This window comes from Rutidosis leptorrhynchoides, chromosome 4 (genome assembly GCF_046630445.1).
Source record: "Rutidosis leptorrhynchoides isolate AG116_Rl617_1_P2 chromosome 4, CSIRO_AGI_Rlap_v1, whole genome shotgun sequence".
Classification (NCBI taxonomy): Eukaryota; Viridiplantae; Streptophyta; class Magnoliopsida; order Asterales; family Asteraceae; genus Rutidosis; species Rutidosis leptorrhynchoides.
In genome coordinates this window covers 231,548,618-231,563,747 of record NC_092336.1, presented here as the reverse complement: position 1 = coordinate 231,563,747, position 15,130 = coordinate 231,548,618, and the positions used below count along the sequence as shown (strand labels likewise).

At 36.5% G+C, this 15,130-nt stretch overlaps 1 long non-coding RNA gene across 3 annotated transcripts; it reads right to left on the bottom strand.

Moving 5' to 3' along the window:
* Positions 1-11,034: 11,034 nt before the first annotated feature.
* Positions 11,035-14,131, bottom strand: LOC139843372 (uncharacterized). 3 transcript variants are annotated; one of them, XR_011757542.1, is made up of 3 exons: positions 13,886-14,131; positions 11,476-13,676; positions 11,035-11,309 (listed from the first exon to the last, which is right to left on the bottom strand). It is a non-coding gene; the product is annotated as an uncharacterized lncRNA (long non-coding RNA). The 3 variants fall into 3 exon arrangements; XR_011757543.1 differs by having other exon boundaries at positions 11,035-12,326; positions 13,537-13,676; XR_011757541.1 differs by having other exon boundaries at positions 11,035-13,676.
* Between the last annotated feature and the right edge of the window lie 999 nt (positions 14,132-15,130).

Sequence of the window (15,130 nt, the reverse complement as noted above, 5' to 3'; positions counted from 1 at the left end):
TATAGGTTAAACCTATAACTCCCCAATATTTTTGTTGACGTTTAAAGCATGTTTATTCTCAGGTGAATACTAAGAGCTTCCGCTATTGCATAGTAAAATAAGGACAAGATTTGGAGTCCATGTTTGTATGATATTGTGTAAAAACTGCATTTAAGAAACATATGTCGATGTAATATATTTCTATTGTACACCATTATGTAATGGTCGTGTGTAAACAATATATTTTAGATTATCATTATTTGATAATCTACGTATTGCTTTTGAAACCTTTATTGATAAAATAAAGGTTATGGTTGTTTTAAAAATGAATGCAGTCTTTGAAAAACGTCTCATATAGAGGTCAAAACCTCGCAACGAAATCAATTAATATGGAATGTTTATAATCAATATAAACGGGACATTTCAGATCGGACCCGCCAGATACCGACAGATGATGGCCGCCCAAGGAGAGCCAGTACAGCCACCCTTGCAGCCACCTCCACATGATTCGGACGACCCATCATTCGCTGATTCATCATCCGACGACTCATCCACAGACGACTCTAGTGACGATGACTCCGATGAGGAGGACCCTGATGATGCACCTGTACAGCCACCCTCCACCCCGCCGAAGAAGCGGTACCGTTTCGACGACACCGTTATTCCGGGGATCAACGGAGGTCGAGCGTTCACTGACGCACATGGTCAGCGTCGTAGGGTCACCGCCAGTAAGTGGGTTGTGCCTTACCCTGCTGATCCTTTCGTGCGTAAGCCTTACCGCTATGCAGCATCTACTTCTGGTGCTGGACCATCTGCACCACCGGCACCACCGGAACCACCTGCACCAGCAGCACCGCCTGCTCTGCCAGCCCCTCCCTCTGTCAAGGAACTGACGAGGGAGGTGGAGATCCTCCGTGCTCAGGTGACTGAGCTTGAGGAGCAGATGTCCTACGTAATGGACATCCTTTACCCACCGTCACCATAGGGCATTTGTAGTAGATTTCATTATGTAATCTCGTTTGTAGTTTCATGTTTTACTCATGTATTGTGTGAACATATGCGGATGTATGCAACTTATTATTAATGAATGGAACTTAGTGTTGTTTACTTTTGTACGGTGTTCTATATTACGTTACTGTATGGTGTTTTTGTGGTATATGTATCTGGTTGCATTGCTTAGTTAACATGGGTTGCGTTGGTTCCATGTTAGTTGCTTTATACTATATTACTACTTATTGAATGCTGGATTTTGATTAAGTCAAAATTTCTGTTTAGAAGAGCAATGGCAAACGGACGGGCAGCACCCACAGCAGCACAAATTGAGGAAATGATCACCGAGAGAGTAGCCGCAGCTATTGCGGAAATCAACCCCCAAGCTCCACCAGTTAACCAGCCCATTCATAACGGATGCACATACAAGGAGTTTTAAAGCTGCAAGCCCCACAACTTTAGCGGCACTGAGGGGCCAGTTGGTTTGACTAGGTGGTTTGAGAAATTAGAGGCTGTGTTCCGTGTAAGCAACTGCGCAGAGGAGAACAAAACCAAGTATGCTTCGTGTACGCTGTCAGATGGCGCCCTAACTTGGTGGAACACCCTGGCTCAAGCTAAGGGCATCGATGAGGCTTATGCCATTCCGTGGGAAGAATTCAAGGGGGCCATGATCGAAGAGTACTGCCCCAGGACGGAGATACAGAAAATGGAGGCTGAGTTCTGGGAGTTAAAGGTTGTGGGCAACGATCTTGATGGTTACAACCGTAGGTATCTGGAATTAGCGCTGATGTGTCCCACGATGGTCACCCTGGAATTTAAAATAATGGAACGCTACTTGTGGGGACTTCCCAAGTCCATTCAGGGGAATGTCACCTCTTCTAATCTGCCCAACGTCCCGGCAGCTATGCGCATGGCGCATACCCTTATGAACCAAATTATCAGCAAAGAATCGGAAAAGGCTAAATCCGAATCGGGAGCCAGTGGTGAGAAGCGTAAGTGGGACTACAACAACAAGGGTAGAACCTATGATCAAACCCCCGCTAAGAGGCCTAACGACGGAAGGAACCCCAACCCGAACATTAGCTCGAACCCCAACTACAAGGGTAGTCTACCACAGTGCAAGAGGTGCTACAAGCACCATACCGGGTACTGTAATGCGGTCTGTGAAAAGTGCAACAGGATCGGGCACGTTGGCAAGAACTGCAAGATTCCCATCCCAGCTGTGAGGACAAACCCAAACGGACCAAGGAAATGCTATGAGTATGGACAGTAGGGCCACCTTAGGAATGAGTGTCCCAACAAGCAAAAGGACGGAGGACCACCGCGTGGAAGAGCTTTCAATGTGAACGCAAGGGATGCCCGTGAGAACCCCGACTTGGTTACAGGTATATTCACTATCAACAATCTATTAGCCTCTATCCTATTTGATACTGGTACCGATAGGAGCTATGTTTGCAGACACTTTTGCTCTAAGATAGACTGGTCATTAGTGCCTTTAGAGGAGAATATGCTAGTTGAGGTAGCCAATGGGAAACTTGAGAAAGTTGACCTAATTGGCCAAGGAGCTATTATTAACATAGCTGGCGTGGATTTCGAAATTGACTTGATACCCATCAAATTGGGAAGCTTTGACGTGATTGTCGGCATGGACTGGTTGACTAAAGTAAGGGCCGATATTATCTGTGGAGATAAAGCTCTTCGTATACCACAAGGAGACGCTGAGCCATTGACTACTTACGGAGAGAGATGTAACTCGAAGCTGAACCAAATTAGTTGTATGAAAGCACAGAAGATCATGAAGAAAGGACGACTTGCTGTTTTAGCACACGTGAAGGCTTTAGAATCAGAGGAGAAGAGTGTGAATGATGTGCGAATCGTGAATGATTTCCAAGACGTCTTTCCGGAAGAACTGCCTGGATTACCGCCACCAAGAGCCGTAGAATTCCAGATCGATCTAGTGCCGGGAGCTGCACCCGTAGCTCGTGCACCTTATCGATTAGCACCTTCCGAACTGCAAGAGTTGCAGAGTCAACTGCAGGAATTGCTCGACCGAGGGTTTATCCAACCGAGTTCATCGCCTTGGGGCGCGCCCGTTTTATTCGTAAAGAAGAAGGACGGATCCTTCTGCATGTGTATCAACTACCGCGAACTCAACAAATTGACGATCAAGAATCGATATCCTCTTCCCCAAATTGACGATCTTTTTGATCAGCTGCAAGGATCAAGCGTTTACTCTAAGATCGATTTGTGATCCGGTTACCACCAGTTGAGGGTGAAAGAGAGTGATGTGATGAAGACTGCGTTTAGAACCCGCTATGGTCATTACGAGTTTCTCGTGATGCCGTTCAGATTAACCAACGCACCAGCCATGTTCATGGACCTCATGAATCGTGTCTGCAAGCCTTATCTGGATAAATTCGTTATCGTCTTCATAGATGATATCCTCATCTACTCCAAGAGCAAAGAAGAACATGAGCAACATCTTCGGTTAGTGCTTGAACTCTTGAGATGAGAGCAGCTTTATGCCAAATTCTCCAAGTGTGAATTTTGGCTGAAGGAAGTCCAATTTCTAGGTCATATTGTGAGTGATCAAGGTATCAAAGTTGACCCCGCCAAGATTGAAGCTATCAGAAAGTGGGAGACACCCACTACTTCGACTCACATCCGCCAATTTCTAGGTCTTTCCGGTTACTACAGAAGGTTTATTGAAGGTTTTTCGTTAATTGCGCGTCCTTTGACCGCAGTGACTCACAAAGGAAAGAAGTTCGTTTGGGAAACCGAACAAGAAGCAGCATTTCAAACCCTGAAACAGAAGTTAACCACCACACCTATCTTATCTCTTCCCGAAGGCAGTGACGACTTCGTTGTGTACTGCGATGCTTCGAAGAATGGTTTTGGTTGCGTATTGATGCAAAGAACGAAGTTTATTGCTTACGCCTATCGACAACTGAAGATACACGAGCAAAACTACACTACCCATGATCTCAAACTTGGAGCCGTTGTCTTCGCTTTGAAGTTGTGGAGACACTATCTTTATGGGACAAAGAGTACCATATTCAACGATCACAAAAGCCTCCAGCACATCTTTGATCAGAAGCAGCTGAATATGAGACAACGTCGATGGATCGATACGCTGAACGACTATGATTGTGAACTCCGTTACCATCCTGGCAAAGCCAATGTTGTAGCCGATGCTCTGAGTCGAAAGGAGAGAACGATACCTCTTCGTGTTCGGGCTCTGAAAATCACCATTCATTCGAACCTCAACAACCAGATCCGAGTAGCCCAAGAAGAGGCTCTCAAGGAGGAGAACATATCCCGTGAATACTTGAACATTCTCATCTCTAAATTCGAGGTTAACGAGTCTGGACTCCGATGTTATGTCGGAAGAATTTGGGTACCTCGTTATGGAGATTTACGAAGCCTTATACTTGATGAAGCCCACAAGTCGAGATATTCGATTCATCCAGGAGCCGGAAAAATGTACCACGATCTTAAGGAACAGTATTGGTGGCCAAATCTTAAGAAGGATGTTGCAACTTATGTTGGGAGATGTTTGACTTGTTCGAAGGTTAAGGCTGAACATCAGAGACCATCTGGATTACTTCAACAACCAGAAATCCCACAATGGAAATGGGAAGCAATTACAATGGATTTCATCACGAAGCTACCAAAGACGGTGGGCGGATACGATACAATCTGGGTAATCGTTGACCGTCTTACCAAATCTGCTCATTTCCTAGCAATGAAAGAAACAGATACAATGGAGAGACTTGCTCAACTGTACATCAAAGAGGTTGTATCTCGTCATGGTGTGCCTCTATCAATTATCTCAGATCGCGATCCCCGTTTTGCTTCCAGATTCTGGCGTTCTTTGCAAGAAGCCTTGGGAACTCGTCTCGACATGAGCACCGCGTATCACCCCCAGACCGACGGTCAGAGCGAACGAACGATTCAGACTTTAGAGGACATGTTGCGTGCCTGTGTTATTGACTTCGGAAAGTCTTGGGAAAGACATTTGCCACAAGCTGAATTCTCTTACAACAACAGTTATCACTCGAGTATTAATGCCGCACCTTTTGAAGTGTTGTATGGCCGTAAGTATCGTTCCCCTATTTGTTGGGCTGAGTTAGGCGAAGTGCAGATCACCGAACCCGAGATAGTCCATGAAACGACAGAGAAGATTTCTCAGATTCAAGCAAGACTTAAGACGGCCCGTGATCGCCAAAAGAGTTATGCTGATCTCAAACGTAAAGACTTCGAATTCAACGTGGGTGACCGTGTGATGTTGAAAGTCGCACCTTGGAAAGGTGTGATTCGTTTTGGAAAGCGCGGAAAGTTAAACCCGCGATATATTGGTCCTTTTGAAATTTTGGAACGTGTTGGACCCGTAGCTTACCGTCTGGATCTTTCAACTCAGTTGAGTGCTGTTCACCCTACCTTCCACGTATCAAATTTGAAGAAGTTCCTTGCTCCACCGGAACTTGTCATACCATTGGAAGAACTTACGATTGATGACAAACTCCACTTCGTGGAAGAGCCTGTTGAAATTATGGACCGTGAGGTTAAAACTTTGAAACGAAACAGGATTCCGATCGTCCGAGTTCGATGGAATGCCAAACGTGGACCTGAGTTCACCTCGGAACGAGAGGATCAAATGATGCAGAAGTATCCTCACCTCTTCCCGACTTCGACACCTACCTCAGCTTAAATTTCGGGACGAAATTTCCAATAACAGGTGGGTAATGTAACGACCCGACTTTTTTGACTTGCTTTCGTGCCTTGTATTTTTGCGAAACTGTGTATTTGTGCGTATTGTGTTACTTTATACTCTGGAATATCTTTATACGTGGTTTACTTCCATTTATATGTTAAAACGTGCCTTAGGGTACGTAGGATACTTAACTTGTTCACCGGATGCTTTATGACCGTTGGTGTCGCTTAACGTTTCGATTAAACCGCGAACTGCGCGCATGTTTAACTTTTGTCGTAACCGAAAGATTATGACTACGAAATCTTAATTATTATTTTATAATAATAATTACTTGGGTTTATGGATGCTTAATTATGCGTAGTAATTTAATTATGCTTACTAGTTAGTCTTGTTGGACTTTCTACCTTGTTGGACTTAAGCCCACCCTACTCTAGCTAATAGCCCAATTAATTAGCCCACTTATTCATTACTAGTGACCCATTAATATATAAGATAATTACCCATTTAATTAGAGGGAACATACTAGAAAAAATGTCAAGTATTATCCATAATGTTACATGAGATCCTAGCATAAGTACCTACTTTAGACAACCACTAACCAAAAAATCAACTTTGTGTCCCCCCCTCCCCCCTACAATAACCTACGGCCAAGAGGCCTCCACCCCATCCCATTTGCCTATAAATACTAGCCTAATCCCATCCATTTAACACTTGCTCTCATTTGAATTTCACACACTCTTGCTCTCTTATTTCCTTTCTAGTATTTCTCACTCTAAAACTTGTAAGTTTTACTTTTCTTCTTCTTTTTCCTTATCCAATTCGTGGCTCATCATCATCATTCTTTGAAGACCAAGTTCTTTAGCTTTGATCTTGATTACATCTTGTTGATTCAAGCATGAATCCTTCAAGAACATGGAAGATTCAAGCTTTCTAGCTTTTAATCTTCACCAACTTTGTAGATCTAGATTATTTTAGCTTTAATCATGTTATTTTGTTGAAAAGATTCAAACTTGTGTTTGTAATCTTCATGTAACTTAAAGATCCAAGCTTTATGCTTCAAGATTTTCAAGAACAATCAAGATTCAAGCTTTCTAGCTTGAATCTCCATATCTTTTTGTTAGATCTAAGTTTTCTAACTTATGATCTTGTTATTTTGTTAAAAAGATTCAAACTTGTGTTTGTTATCTTCATGTAACTTAAAGATCCAAGCTTTATGCTTCAAGATCTTCAAGAAACAATAAAGGTTCAAGCTTTCTAGCTTTGCAACCTTGTAACTTGTGTGAATAGGATCCAAGCTCTCTAGCTTAGGGTTCCATCACCACATTTGACTTAGATTGTGTTCATACTTGTTTGATTGATGTAAAGTTTGTAACTTTGTTTGTAAATAGGACTTGTATTTGTAAGGATATGATGTAACCTTGGTTCATCATCCATCTAAGACTCTTAAATGAGTTGTGTTACCACTTGGTCTTAACATATTGGGTATTGATGGTAGAATCTTGGCCAAAAGTGATGCTAAAACATCAACGAGTTGTACACTTGAAGCTACAAGCATCAAGGATGAGAACCGTGATGAGCATCAAGCACCAAGAACCCCACCGGAGCATTTGTCCACTGATTTTCGTATCTGATCAGGCCACCTGGGCTACTGGAAAGTTTATTTTCAGTTAGTTCGGTTAGAGTAGATGAATTTCCGTTTAGGCCTCGCCTTAATCCGAGTTACGGTTTAGGATTTATGGCCCTCTGAGAGTCACTACACCCTATTAACGTTGTGCTGAAATTTCTGACCTACTCGCACTTAAACTGTCGCCACGGTCAAACGAAGACGAGTTAGGTACTGAAAATTGGTCAGCGGTTAGGGGACTCGTATACGGAGCCATAGCCACTGACTATGCGTCTTTTCGATTTACGTAGAGGTCGTAGCAGCTGACCAAAGTCAGCCTATTGTTTCGATCTCTATTCTTGTCGAACTTACTTAGCTTTTTATGATGATGAATGATGATGATGATGACACTTAAACTTATTTTATGCACTATTAGAATTTATAAAGACAACCTACTGACCTAGTAATCTTTGATTTAGGTTGACGACCTTTCGGACCGACTTACTACTTGCGTACTTTCATTACCGACCTTACCGCTTTTATCACTGTGAGTTATAGCATTCCTTTTTACTTTAATTATTTTGGGACTGAGAATACATGCGCTTTTTACGTTTTACATACTAGGCACGAGTACTTAAACTTTATATGTGTGTGGGTTATACAACGGCATAAACATTCCCCTTAGCACGGTAACGTTTAGTTATCGGTTTTTGAACCGGTGAACGCGAATCTTAGATATGCATCCATAGGGTTTGACATCCCCACTCGGGCTAGTCGCGCTAGCATTTAACGGGTGTTTAATACTTCGTGAACATACGCACTCACCAAGTGTACTTTCAGGGGGTTATAAACGTTAAGTCTAGTTACCGGGTGCCCACGGTTATACATATACTTTTCATACTGTTTTGTTATACTGAAATCTCGTGGCCTACCTTACGTTACTGTTACAACTTAAACTATAGCTCACCAACATTCGTGTTGACTTTTAAGCGTGTATTTCTCAGGTGCCTAGAGGTTTCTTGCTTCCGCTGTTAGATTTGCTGTCTTGCTGTTAAGGACCTGCTGTATTAGTTATCTGCTGCATTACTAGAGATGTCTCATTCATGGAACTTTTCTTTTGCATTCGTAGTTTATGTTAATTTCAAACAATGGCTTTGTAATGACCTTAGGGTCAAATACTTATGTTTATGTTCCTATTCGTAGGATGCACGTTATCTTTTGTAAAACGCTATCTTTTTATGAATGCAAAATGGTTTTCAAACAGCATATAGTGTTTGACCGGGTGAAGTTCCTGTTGTTGACGAATCGTACACGATGGTTTTGTACGGGGCGTCACATTCGATGCACCTGTCATTCAACTGAATCCACTTAAAAACCCTAACTACAAACAGATCCACAATAAATTACGCTTAGGGTTTACACAAAATCATACGGACTCAGAGGAAATTGTAATTGAAATTCGAACTTGTATCTATACCGATGGAAATTGGGGGTTTGATTGATGATGATTAAGATATGGAAGTGAAGAATAGATGATGATGGTAAGGATAATCGCGATGAAGACGATGGTGATGAATCTGGATGAAATGAATCTGATCGAACCCTACTTACACCTATTTAATCAGTTTACTTAAACAGTGTTGGATTTATAGGATCCACTTGATCAATTAAATGGGTTTGATGATTTGGGCTTCTTAATTTAAGATGTTGGACTAAGCCCACTTGATACTATTAAAGGTATTATTATTATTATTAATTTAATATCATTATTATTGCTATCATTAATATTATTATTATTATTAGTATTATCATTATTATTGTTATTGTTATTATTATTATTATTATTATTATTATTATTATTATTATTATTATTATTATTATTATAGATATTATAGTTATTATTATTACTATTATTATTATTATCATTATCATTTTTATTAAAAGTGTCATTAATATTAAAGATTATTTTTTTATAAAAGTTATCATTATTACTAAAATTATCATTGAGATTATTATTATTATTATTATTATTATTATTATTATTATTATTATTATTATTATTATTATTATGATTATTATTATTATTATTATTATTATTATGATTATTATTATTATTTTCATATTAAAATTATTGTTATTACAAATAAATATTTTCTATATAAGAGTATATTTATTACAACTATCATAATATTACATATAATTATATATATTAAAATTATTTATGTAAAGATTTACATATAACAAACTATTGATTATTAATATAATAATAACCATATATACATATATATATATATATATATATATATATATATATATATATATATATATATATAAAACTATATAAATATTAATTATTTTAAATATATAAAATATATAATCTAAGATATAATCTATAAATTTGTTCGATTACATTTATGTGTGTTAATATATATATACATGATAGGTTCGTGAATCCGAGGCCAACCCTGCATTGTTCAGTATCGTCGTATGAATATTTTTACTACAAAATATTGTAGAGTGAGTTTCATTTGCTCCCTTTTTAAATGCTTTTGCAATATATATTTTTGGGACTGAGAATACATGCGCTGCTTTTATAAATGTTTTACGAAATAGATACAAGTAATCGAAACTACATTCTATGGTTGGATTATCTAATCGAATATCACCCTTTTTAGTCTGGTAATCTAAGAATTAGGGAACAGAAACCCTAATTGACGCGAATCCTAAAGATAGATCTATTGGGCCTAACAAACCTCATCCGGGTTACGGATGCTTTAGTACTTCGATTTTATCATGTCCGATGAGAGTCCCGGAATGATGGGGATATTCTAGACGCGTTCTGTTAATTTCGGTTACCAGGTGTTCACCATATGATTGATTTTTAATTCGTGGGTTACGCGTATTATTTTGTACTCGGGTTACGTGTACAACTAAATATCTGGAAATCTTGTGGTCTATTAAAATGATGAAAATGATTGATTATGATAAATTAATGAACTCACCAACCTTTTAGTTAACACTTGAAAGCATGTTTATTCTCAGGTATGAAAGAACCCTTCCGCTGTGCATTTGCTCATTTTAGAGATATTACTTGGTGTCATTCATGACATATTTCAAAAGACGTTGCATTCGAGTCGTTGAGTTCATCAAGATTAATATTAAGTCATTCATAGTTTGGATATATTATGAAAGGATATGCATATATGTCAACTTTCGATGTAATGGAAGTTTGTCTTTTAAAAACGAATGCAATGTTTGTAAAATGTATCATATAGAGGTCAAATACCTCGCAATGAAACCATATGTTATTGTATTCGTCCTTATGGATTAGGACGGGTCGCTTCACTAAACGGTCGGGTCAGGGGAAAGTGGTAAATTGAAAGATATGTTTAGTATTCAAGAAAGGCGTAACTAAGAAATAAGTAAACTACGTTGGCTACTAAGAAATAAGTAAACTATGTGGGTAAACGGTCGGGTAAGGGGAAAGTGGTAAATTGAAAGATATGTTTAGTATTCAATAAAGGAACACCTTACTCGAATGATCAAGTACAGAGATCCAAAAAAGTCAAATATATTCAAATACTATATATCTTACTCTACCAAAGATTGATTACTCCAACAACACAAGAAAGTGCAGTCATTGAGCTATTATGGTGACCTCCAACAATGACTTGATATCATAAAACTCACACTATGCATTCACCAAATCACATACTTGTACAATAAAATTTAACACTCAGAAAGCAAATAGGTATACTTTCTTAATCATATACCGTATATAACATTTGTTTCACAAAACTTGAAGGTTAGTGATTAAAGATGAAAAATACATCCAAAATTGCTCATAATCAAACAATATTATAGCATAAACGTCATTTAAGATGGGAAAAAAAATCTTGAAACCATTTAACAACATTCGAATAATTCTAAATTTAGGTGATTACTTCCCATTAATAATCTTCAAACTTGCAGCAGAGAGGGCTGAATCAAATGTGTTCAATAAAATAAAATATCAAAATTATCCTACAATCAAATTCAAATAATTAGATCATTAGTTCATTACTGTTATCAAATTTAAACTTAAGACAGTGTAAGGAAAACAGATATTAACCACCACGATTTTGTAAAAGAGCTCTTCATTTAGTGTCATGTTGATGATTCTTAACTAATCATTTAGTTACATACTTACCATTTGACAATGGATGCCAACATTATTGTAAATCACGGTTGACAATCTTGTACATTATTGCGTTATCCTCCTTAGCAACTATAGCAGGATTACCTGCACATTTTATCGTATTCTTCATCACCACCTAAAGACAATAGCTTACTAAAACCATGTATATTGATCCACTAACAATAATTTTTTGAATTTACCGCATGTAGTTTAATTTAACTATCATCAACTTAAAATCACTATAACATTGGATAATTTCAAAATGACAGCCTGTGGAAATCAATTTGCTTACCTTCTGTTCTAAAGAAAATAAAAAAATTGTATCAAATATATTTAGGAAGACAATTAACTCACACACTCCATTACGAATTTAAAAGATTGACTTGAACCCACAACCTCATTGATTGTTTGGTTACCTCGATACTGACCTTTGGTACCTAAAAATTGAAGCTAGTTAAAATTGATTCATACCAGAAAGCAAAGTAAAAGTTGATACTTCATGTTGTTTGGTTGGAGTACCAATTAAATAGATTTTCCGAACATAGTACCCACAGCAGCCTGTCAAAATAGTTTAAATTGACACAAAATTGAATCACTTAGAAATGGATTTCGATCACCAAATTGTTTCCTAGATGCACATGAATTGGTTCATCTGGGCTAAGTTGTTAGTATTTTGGATTTGTTAATTCATATCAAGTCAGATAACATAATCAAAAGTGTCCAAATGAATATCTAAAATTAAAGGGTTACCTGGATCTGGGCCTGCTCACGGCTGACCAAGAGCGAATTAGCACCGAGTTTACTAACAGCTTTTTCTTTTTCACCAGGTTTAGTACTAATCACAAAAACCTTAACACCAGGCGCTTTAAGAAACATAAGAGCCACATAAAAAAATAATACTATAATATAGAACACGATAACACAAAATCAAACATTCATTGAGACATTTTTATCTTTTCATATAGGATGTAAAGATGATCCGATGATCTTAAAACAGAAAGAGATAATCAAATATTAATTCCCCATATTCTTTGTATTAAGGTTCTTTACTTTTTCGTGATCATAGTTCCTGAATGATACAAAACCCATATCAATTAACATCCTTACGAATACGTTGTGTTATCTTTATTCGTAACGGATCAATTATGAATAGATGATATAGTCAGTACTACATATCATAACATGACATACATATTGAAAGACTGAAGGCTAATAATATCAATTTATAAACATCAGCATTAAATTAACCGAACAATTATCGATCTTGCAAATGTAGAATTTGGTAATTGTTCGGATGGACTTAAAACATATATCAATCCATTTATTTCATAAATACACTTAACTGAACCGACCCGTTTTAATGCCTTCATAAATACACTTAACTGAACCGACCCGTTTTAATCCATTTCTTCAGAATATACTTCAAATCTCCTTTATCAGAAATGTGATATATTTAATCAGATGAAAGGTAAGTACATTTCAGAATGAACGCGAGACATAGCAACAAAAAGATTCCTCCATCAACAAACATGATTTCAAATCATCATTCAACATGAAAATCATAAAACTCAAGTAAGCATAGAGTTGTTATAGACCCATCAAACACTCAAAATTTTCCAATTAACAAATACAACTAAATAAGATGACAAACCCGAATAAAATGATGACGTGGTCGATCTTCCACAAAGAAACACCCATTAATAGTGACGAACATGTAATTGAAATAAGTATATCGTTTTTGACAATTATAAATATTCATGAACATGTTATCTTATTATTAAATTGCTTGAAATCGAGTATGCGACTGATGCTGTAAGAAGATGAATTATGAAATTGATATATGATTATGTATGAAAAATATAAAAACGTTGCTACAAATCGATCGAATTCAATAAAAAAAAAAAACTATCAGATTGAACTTTGACACATCTTATAACTTATCACATTTTAATGTTGTACATATAGATAGCCACAACACATGACATTATCACTCCACACAAGCATTTAATCAAACATCTTATATGCATAATCATAAACCATATACCAATAACAATTTCAACAACGATTTGATACCTGTTTAGCAATAAACTTAGGATGATTATCCTGAAACCGTGATCATAGGCACACACTTTCCAGCGAGTTTAATTACTAATCTTAATTACTCTTATTTTAACACAAGATGTTCGTATCACAAGCATAGAAGATGTGCGAATCTGCATATACGTATGAACAGATAATAATGAAATACGGAGTATCAAATTGAAGATAGATCAAAACTGAAGAATCATTCTAATATATTATTATCAATATCGGAAATCAGAAACAATTTAAAGATAATAAGATTCGAGGATTTTATATCATGAAAAATAGAATTTATAATTTTAATATAAATTTTAAAACATAAAGGTTGTAACCATCATACCTTTAAACTAAACTGCATCGTGATTGAATGAATTTGAAAACCCTAATTTGAAAGTCAGCTTAAATTGAAGCAGATTCGTGAATTGAATAGATACAGAGACACCGTGTTCATCAGCGCTACTAAGGAGATCGAATTTATCAAAACCTGTGATAAATATTTAGTGAGGTCCTCTAATGGAAAGAAAGGGTTTTGTTATTGATTGATTTTTTATGTTCCGCCAGAAAGAATACGAGTGTGTTTATTTTCTTGTTTTGGATGAAGTGAAAGAATCAAAGTATGACCCATATTTTTTGTTACAGTCAGGATATTGAAAGGGCAATGGTGTCAATAAACAAATAGAATGATAAGAGACACAATTGTTGACTGATCAATAGAATCAACTAGTTGTGGAGCCCTCGCTTAGCGCCGGGGGGCTCCGTTTTGAATGCGAGTTAAAAAAAAGTTTTGATCTATTTTGTAAAAAAGAATTTTTTTTGACATAACATTGAAGGGTTGTTCCTTTTGTGAAAGTTGCTTCTTTTAGCGTCAGTGTTTTATTTTAAAAAAAAAGTTAGTAAAGTGGGGGTTCGATTTGTATTTTAATAAAAGTTAGTGGGTTAAGTTTGTGAAATTTGAATATTAGTAAAAAAAAAAAAAGTTAGTAAAGTGGGGGTTTGATTTGTATTTTAATAAAAGTTAGAGAGTTAAGCTTGTGAAATTTGAGAAAAAAATATACGTATAAAGTGGGGGTTCGATTTGTATTTTAATGAAAGTTAGGGGGTTAAGTTTGTAGAAATTGAAAAAGAAATAGTACTATTCATTTTCCCTTTACCTTTTAGATATAGGTATATAATATATAATGACTATTATTGAAGGATAGGAGTTGATCTAATGGTTATTTTTTTGCCATGTCAATCTTTTAAAAGTTGATTAGCTAAATTTGACTCGGTTATTATATATGATATAGAATATAGATAGATAGATATAGATATAGATATAGAATATAGATATAGAATATAGATAGATTATCATTATAATAATTATTAGTATTATCATTAGTATTATTATAATTATTATTATTAGTATCATTATCATTAATACTAATATTAGTATCATCTAATTATTATGATTACTATTATTATCATTATTATGAATTCGATATAAAAGAGGACAAAAAGCTATTAAACAAATCGATTTAGGAAATAATGAGTATAAGTATCATGGTGAAATTAAAATATTTTAGGATATTAATTTAGATAAAAAATA